The sequence below is a fragment of the Mobula birostris genome, chromosome 1, assembly GCF_030028105.1.
Source record: "Mobula birostris isolate sMobBir1 chromosome 1, sMobBir1.hap1, whole genome shotgun sequence".
NCBI lineage: Eukaryota > Metazoa > Chordata > Chondrichthyes > Myliobatiformes > Myliobatidae > Mobula > Mobula birostris.
Window position 1 is genome coordinate 56683898 of NC_092370.1, and position 9500 is coordinate 56693397.

Here is a 9500-nt window from a genome sequence, read left to right on the forward strand (position 1 = left end):
TTCTTGTTGTAAGCAAATAAACAATAAGATCTTATAGGCCTTTGTTTAAGAGTTATGTTAGTTGGCCTGCATCAACCCAGACAACATTGTGATTGAGTTTAAGGAAACCTGTAGACCAGTCTGATGTTGTCACTTAACACATCAAACATGATTACAGATATTGTTGATCAATCAATAGCTGGGATATGTGTATACTCTGAGGTCATCCCTCACAGTATTAATTTTAGGCGTCTCAGATTTCTATCTCAGAAGCTTATAGACCATTTGTGTGAATTACTTGTCCCAGTGAAAGTATCTGAAAAACAACATATGCAGATAATGTCAACTGGTAACAAAACAGTAAACATATTAGGAAGGATGGGGAATGTTAGAAATGACAGAGAAATCGGCAGAAAGATGGGGTGACAGAAAGAAGAAGTAGAATTCATTCCTCAACCTTCAGTTTTTGTTTCAGATGACTTTTTCATCTGCAATTCATTAGTATGTTCTTTTAGTTCATAAGAATTGTACCTTTGTTCAGAAATCCTTTGTAGTTTATAGTTTTTATGTCATTTGGTAATCTTCTATAAATCAGCAATCTTCTGAGTGTTAAATGGGTATTAAGAACTATTTGTCTAAATTTAAATATCTTTCATTAAAAAGAAAATAAACTATGTTTAATCTACTTATTTGTTTTGGAAGTAACTTGGTAGAGAGGGGAGATCCACCACTCAAATAATGGATACTGGCAGCTAGATCTTGCTGCAGAAACTACGGGGATATAAGCTGGTTGTTGATAAGTTGATACAACACATTTCACGACTCACATCAGCAATAATAAACCCGATTCTGATTCCTGAGCACCCACTTTTACAATCATCTTTACTATAAAGAACAAATAAAATGTGTTAAAAAATAAGCATTGACTTAAGATATGCAGTGGATTCAATTTATTCCACTAACACCTTAACTGTTCCAAGGGAAGGTGGATGTATGCCCAAACACACTGAAGGATCAAAACATTGACTGCATGATAATTGAAACCTGAGCGGAACAGGCACCCACTCACACATTCAAAGTTTAGGTGCTGTTTTAAACTAAAAGTACTGTGTTCACCCAACATTATTCATAAGCGATTGAGAATCTGGCAAATAACACTTCAGTAAAGTTTATAACTTGAAGAATAATGGTAAGGAATGTTCAGCAACAGATAACAGCAAGAACTCTGTTGCTCAAAAGTCTGATATGGTACGTGATGTAATCACTTCACTAACCTTGTTACAAAGCTTTATGCAGCTGCAATCCTTATGTATGAACCCTTTGGTTTTGTGGTGAAGTTGAGGACAGAACCCATGGCCACAGCTGAGTACTTTAACTGCTGAGGTGTCTCAGCTCCACAATAACATCAACTTATTTCTAGAACGCAGCTCATGTAGATATACGTTTGTAAAAAAATGACTATCCCTAACCTGTTTTACAACCCATGCTGAACTTCTTTGAAATTTAAGCAGTGATTTCATAAAAAAGGGGAAACCAGAATCAATGCCCACTCAAAAACCAAATTCATTGGCTTGGTTGGGTAAACTACCTCCAGCCTGTACACATGAATGGGCACGCATGCACTCTTGTTCAACGTTGAATTCCATTTGTTGTCTCATAAGCAGAATATTAAACCATCAGTAATTTGTTAAAATATGCATTTTCTGTAGTGCAAAATAATATATAAAACTTAATTACCCATTCTCGTGGGCTTCAGTAACATTATAGTTAAGATATTGAAGCATCGATCCAGAAATACAAGCTTAAGTTGTACCTCAAGAATGAAGAGCTTAAGTTCCATAATAATAGTGGAATTTGAAGATGAAGTTAAAGTCAAAGTCAATGTCAAAATAAATTTATTATTAAAGTACATATATGTCACCATATACTTCTTTGAGATTAATTTACTTGCAGGCATTTGCTGAGTGAATTTGCATAATCATTGGATTGAATTATTCTACCACTTCAATGCTGCACTTCTGAAGCTGTAAATGATTGGAGTCTTTAGCCTTTTTCCATTCATTGATTCTATCCATAGAGCCTCCATTTATCTCTAATTAAATCCACTATCATTGTTGAATTTATTTCATTCTCAAGGAGTAACCTAGGTTATTCCTTCCCCTCATGCACTTCCTCTATCACCTCTGGCGACCTCTTAACATGTTCTTGGAATTTCTAGCTTTGTTTGGTTTGTAGTCTTTCTTTTAGCAATGGCTAGCATGCCTTATCCTTCAAGTTGTTCTTGAACCAATGGATAATTACATGAATCCACTGCATATTATTGTGAAGAATTCTCTCTTAGGGTCCAGAGCTTAACTTATCCTACTCTGATGTTTTTTGACGTTAGTATGACTGAAATGAGAGAAGAGCTGATGTGATAATGACAAAACAAGAAAAGAAATTTAGTACAGAATTTTATCTAAGACTTCTGGTGGTCTTGGGTCAACCCCACAGCTCACAGCTAATGAAATGGAGTCACAGCTGAAATATAGTCATAGTCATAGTCATAGTCATAGTCATACTTTATTGATCCTGGGGAAAATTGGTTTTCATTACAGTTGCACCATAAATAATAAATAGTAATAGTAATATTACTATTAGTAAATAGTAAATAGTAATAAGAAGAGGGAAATATTGAGTTAAACCTGTTACCTCCATTTTTTCCCACTTATCCAGGAACTTTCTGGTGTGAGGTATGTGAAATAGCTGGAGATTGGTAGAATTAGCTGGAAACTGGATCTCATCCTTTTCCTGGTGCGCTAAACTGCCATTGCATCTTCACTGAAACTGAATTGGGTCTGCTGCAAAAAATTCACAAAATTATTCAGACAGATATTTAAATCAGTGTGATGCAGCTGCCATCTTCATAAGATGCACTGGAATTGGACCTGTGTGCTTCTCGATGGGACTGTTGTGATGGCATTGAGTGGACTGTACAAAGCCCTAATCTCAAGCTACCAAAACCCACTATTTGAGTGGTGGGTCTCCCCTCTCTACCAAGTTACTTCCAACTAAAGAAGTAGTTTAAATACAGTTTAATTTATTTTAATGATACTTATTTAAATTTAGGCTAATAGTTCTAGATAATTGGAAATTTTTTAAAAAACAACAGATGTATCTAAAAAAGCACAAGGACAGAAAAGATGAAACATAAAGGTAAGCAAGCCAATAATATAAAGGAGGAAAACAAAAGATTTTTTTCAGATATACAAAGAGTATATAAGAGGGTGGAATGGACATTGATGCTGGAGAGGTAATAATGGTGGAGAAAGAAATAGTGGATCAACCGAATAAGTATTTTGTGTCAGTCCTCACTGTGGAAGACACCAGAAACAGATTGAGTCAGTGGTAGGAAAGCAAATGAAATGTTGGCATTCATTTTGAGAGGACTAAAGTATACAAGCAAGGATGTAATGTTGAACGCAAACACGAGGAAATCTGCAGATGCTGGAAATTCAAGCAACACACACAAAATGCTGGTGGAACGCAACAGACCAGACAGCACCATTGGAAGAAACACAGTTGACGCTTCGGGCTGAGACCTAGGCAAAGGATCTCGGCCCGAAATGTCGACTGTGCTTCTTCCTATGGATGCTGTCTGGCCTGCTGTGTTCCACCAGCATTTTGTCGATGTAATGCTGAGGGTTTAATAGGTATTGGCCAGACAGCATATGGAGTATTGTAAACAGTTTTGTGCCTATTTCTAAGAAAGGATGCGCTGACATTGGAGAGGGTTCAGAGGAAGTTCAGGAGAATGATCCAGGATATGCAAGAATTAATGTATAGGAGCATTTGATCACTCTGGGTTGGAGTTTGTAATACTGAATATTACAAGACCTAGGTAAGAGTGGATGTGGAGAGGATGTTTCTAATAGTGGGAGAATATAGGACTAGAGGGCACAGCCTCAGAGTTCTCAGTATCTGCACTATTGGAGGGCAGATGGCGTCCCAGGACGGGTTCTCCTGGCCTGTGCAAACAAGCTAGCTGGAGTGTTTACTGACATCTTCAACTGCTCCTTGCTTCAGTCTAAGATCCCCTTGTGTTTTAAGAAGGCAACGATAATCCCAGTGCCGAAGAAGAGCAAGGTGGCATGCCTGAATGACTATCAACCTGTGGCTCTGACATCAATTGCTATGAAGTGCTTCGAGAGATTGGTTATGGCACACATCAACCACAGCTTACTGGTCAACCTCTACGCTTTGCAATTCGCCTACCGGAGCAACAGTTCAACGGCAGATGCCATCTCTCTGGCCCTACGTTCCTCCTCAGAACACCTGGAGAATAAAGATGCATATGTAAGTCTCCTTTTCATTGACTACAGCTCTGCCTTTAATACCATCATTCCAAATAAACTGATTCCTAAGCTCCGGAACCTGTGCCTTAGCACTCAGATCTGCAACTGGATCTTCAACTTCCTCACAGACAGGACCCAGGCTGTAAAAATAGGGGACAAGCTCTCCTCTACAATGACTCTGAGCACCGGTGTCCCACAAGGCTGTGTACTCAACCCCCCACTGTACTCACTGTACACCCATGATTGTGTAACCAAGTTTCCATCAAACTCAATATATAAGTTTGCTGATGACACAACAATCGTAGGCCGTATCTCAGGTAATGATGAGTTTGAGTACAGAGAGGAAATTAAGAACCTGGTGGCATGGTGCGAAGACAATAACCTATCCCTCAATGTCAGCAAGACGAAGGAATTGGTTGTTGACTTCAGAAGGAGTAGCGAACCGCACGACCCAATTTACGTCGGTGGTGCGCAAGTGGAACAGGTCAAAATCTTTAAGTTCCTCGTGGTCAATATCACAAATGAGCTGACTTGGTCCAACCAAGCAGAGTTTACTACCAAAAAGACCCACCGGCGCCTTTACTTCCTGAGAAAACTAAAGAAATTTGGCCTGTCTCCTAAAACCCTCACTAATTTTTATAGATGCACCGTAGAAAGCATTCTTCTAGGGTGCATCACAACCTGGTATGGAAGTTGTCCTGTCCAAGACTGAAGGAAGCTGCAGAAGATCGTGAACATGGCGCAGCACATCACACAAACCAATCTTCCGTCCTTGGACTCACTTTACACCGCACGATGTCAGAGCGGTGCTGCGAGGATAATCAAGGACACAGCCCACCCAGCCAACGCACTTTCTGTCCCTCTTCCCTTCGGGAGAAGGCTCAGGAGCTTGAAGACTTGTACGGCCAGATTTGGGAACAGCTTCTTTCCAACTGTGATAAGACTGCTGAACGGATCCTGACCCGGATCTAGGCCGTACCCTCCAAATATCCGGACCTGCCTCTCAGTTTTTTTGCACTACCTTATTTTCCATTTTTCTATTTTCTATTTATGATTTATAATTTAAATTTTTAATATTTACTAATTTTTACTATTTTTAATACTTAATATTGGTAACCCAGGGATCAGGAAGCACAGAACAAATATCACTGTGATGATTGTACGTTCTAGTATCAATTGTTTGGCGACAATAAAGTATAAAGTATAAAGTATTGTGCTTTTCACTTTTTAATCACTTTTCTTTCAGTAATTCACGGGGAGTGTAGCTGAAGGGTTAATCCATTTCAGTCCAATTTACCATGGTATCAAAGTAAGTAAGGAGCAAAACCATCAATATCTTTGTCAGACCATAAACAAAATCATTTGAGATAGACTTGGCATTAAGAGGTAAGCTTGAAAATATATCTAAAAGCTATTAGACGTGTCTAAGCATTCTCAGAGTCAGTGCCACCTCATTGCACTTGTGGTTGATTGATAAACTCAGCTTCTGTGTAGTGAATGTTGAAAAGGTTAAGAGTGACAGCCTGAAGCCAGCAGCTTTTAGTTATTTTTCTGCTGTGAGAACTGATTACCAGACGAAGCCACATCGAGATTTTTTGTGAGGTTACTTTGTAATCCATAGATTGACATTGACCTGGAGTTAATTTTTCTAAAAATAAAATTTTATCTAAAGTATCACCAATACTGACAGCTTCTTAACTTTTATGATGACAGTTCAGATGGGTCCTGTACATGAACTACATATGCACTAGGTAGATTTCTGTAACAGCTAATAAGCAAGATCTAATTATCAACTGACGAAAGACCAAAAGGGTTGCATAATGAACCAGATCTTATTAGAGAGGTTAAGGTAAAGGAACCCTGAGGATGCAGTGATCATAATATAATAGAATAGACCCTGCAGTTTGAGAAGGAGAAGCTAAAGTCAGTTGTATCAGTATTACAGCAGCACGAGAGAGAACAGGCCAAAGTTGATTTGGAAGAGGATACCAGCAGGGCTAACAGCAGCTCAACAATGGTTGGAGTTTCTGGGAGCAATTTGTAAGGCGCAGGATATATACATCGGAAAGAAGTATTTTAAAGGGAGAATGAGACAACTATGGCTGACAAGGGAAGTCAAAGACCATAAAAACAGAAGTGAGGGCATAGGATAAAACAAAAATTAGTGGGAAGTTAGATAATTGGGAAGTTTTTAAAAACTAACAGAAGGCAACTAAAAAACCATGAGGAGAGAAGAGATGAAATCAGGTAAGGTAGCCTATAATATCAATGAGACATCAAAAGTTTTTCCAGATATATAAGGAGTAAGAGAGAAGTGAGAGTAGATATTGGACCGCTGGAAAATGACACTGGAGAGATAGTAATGGGTGATAAGGTGATGGTGGGTGAACTGAGCAAGTACTTTGCATCAGTCTTCACTGTGGAAGACACTAGCAGTTTACTGGAAGTTCAAGAGTGTCGGGGGCAGAAGTGAGTGCAGCTGCTATTACTAGCGAGAAAGTACTTGAGAAGCTGGAAGTTCTGAAGGTAGATGAGGCACTTGGACCAGATGGACTACATCCCAGGGTTCAGAAGGTGGTAGCTGAAGAGAATGTGGAGGCATTAATAATAATCTTTCAAAAGTCACTAGATTCTTGCATGGTTCTAGAGGATTGGAAAATTACAAATGTCACTCCACTCTTTAAGAAGGGAGGGAGGCAGAAGAAATGAAATAATAGGCCAGTTAGCCTGACCTTAGTAGTTTGGAAGATGTTTGAGTCAATTGTTAAGAATGAAATCTCAGGGTACTTGAAGGCACATATTAAAATACTGACAACCAGGAACTTGAAGTTGCTCACTCTCTCCACTTCTGATCCCTCTATGAGGGATTGGTTTGTGTTACCTTGCCTTATCCTTCCTGAAGTCCACAATTATCTCTTTGGTCTGTCTGAGGTTGTGTACAAGATTGTTGTTGCAACACCATTTAACTAGCTGATGTATCTTGCTCCTGTATGCCCTCTCATTACCACCTGAGATTCTGCCAACAATGATACTGTCAATCCGCTTCTTTCTTAGCATCAAGTAAGGCTTATTTGGGTCCACCATTACAAAATAGTAATAAATGGAAAAACGAATATATCGGTTCCCAGTCATGATTTGCTCTGTCTTAGAATGAGATTGGAAAAGCATTGTAAATCTAAAAGAAATACATTTTAAACTGTTGGTTAAAAGTATTACAGTACTAGCCGTTTACTAGATAGTGCTAAACAACCAACAGATCATTTCAGATCACTTGATATATGACTCAGTTAAAAAGAAATCAATCACACTTTAGTGTTTGGACTAGTGTTAGTGAAAAATAGTTAGTTTCCAGTATTTTCCCAGAAAGTTGTAATACATTATAGTTAGTATATTGCCAAGTGCCATCAATGAGTTTACATTTATTTATCTCATAATTTCAATTTTGCAAACAAATTTTTCAAACACATCAGAATTTACTCATTGATAGATGATAATGCTTTGATTTTTTTTTCATTTAGAATTTATTTTGCACAAGTTTGTGAAAAAACTGGAAATATTGGTTCAGATTTTGCAAATTAAAGTGCAATTATGTTGCCAGAGAGCTCTAATGGTGGAGGAAGCCTATCTTCAAAAAATTCTGAGAAATATTTTGCCTGATCAGCTGTTAGTAAGGTGATCAGTGAACCCTGGTCATAAAGTTAAGCCCAATCACATCTGGAGAAACTAATAAAATGGATAAATGTTGGATTAGTATAACTGTGGAGACAATGAGACGAAGCTTCTGTTTCTCTTTGGCACTATGTTTTCATATTTGGCTTATATGTTTCAGTTTTTTTTCTCCCAGCAATTTCTTTTTCCATTGCACTGCAACACATGAAATCCTATTTATAGCTATGCCACTATCGTTTTTATAACTCCATTTCAATTCTATTGATTGTTACTACTTGAGTATTTTTCTCTACTGTTTTTAGTTCTTTTTCTGTTTCTACATTTTTTCTATTTTTTACCTGCCAGATTTTCTTTCTACTTAGCTTCCTCTCAGATTGGACAGTGCTGACAAATGGAGGTTCTGATAAAGAAACTTTCTCTAGATGGGTGAGCAAAATGCAATGGGTACCTTTTTCTCATCCATAGTTATCTTAGATTCATAACCTCTACTGAACAAATCACTATCAAAACTTATGGAAGATCATATCTGTAGCCTTTAGTTGTAACTGTGAATGATTACATGGAAATTGATTGAATTTGAGTGATTTTATATAATAGCTTCTACTGAAATCATTGTGAAATAATTGTCATTTTAAAACAATTTGATTAGATACATAATAAGGAATAATGCTCTGCATAACAAAAACAGTCAGTGAGCTTTTTATTCTGTTATGGTACTGGGTTTGCTGACCATGAAGTTCTCAATTCAAACAAAGACCTTAAGCCCTATCAGATATAGACAACCACAGGTACCCTCACTAAAGGGAGATTATACTGTAGCCACCTGCTCTTCAAAGGCTAGATCACTTCCCTGTTAATCCTTGCACTTTCCTGTCAATTGCTTGCTATTTACTTTAAGAACCACAGACCAGCTCCCATTTATGACAAGAAGCTGAACAAAGAATATTAGTTGGAAGTTTAACTTACTTAAAACATAACTCTTTAATCCCCACAAGTGTCTGTTGCTATGTTAGAAAGCTGAGTCTGGCAAACAAGGCTCTGTGGCCCTGGACAGTGAATATCCATCACTGATAAATAAAAAAAAATAATTATTTAGTTGGCTTAGGTCAGGCAGCATCTATGGAAATGAATAAACAGTAGATGTTTCAGGCAGCGGCCCTTCATCAAGACTGGAAAGGAAGGGGACAGGTGTCAGAATAATAAAGTGGGTGGGGGGCAGGGGAAGGAGGACAATATAGAACGTGATAGGTGAAACCAGGTAGATGGTGAAGGGGCGATGAAGTAAAAAGCTGGGAGGTGATAGGTGGAAATGGTAAATGGCTGGAGAAGAAGGAATTGAATAGGACAGGACAATGGACCACAGGAGAAAGGGAAGGAGGAGGTACACCAATAGGAAATGATAGGTGAGGAGAAGAGGTAAGAGACCAGAGTATGGATTTGAGGAAGCGGGATGGGGGAGGTACAAAATTACTGGAAGATGGAGAAATTGATATTCATGCCATCAGGTTGGATCTACCT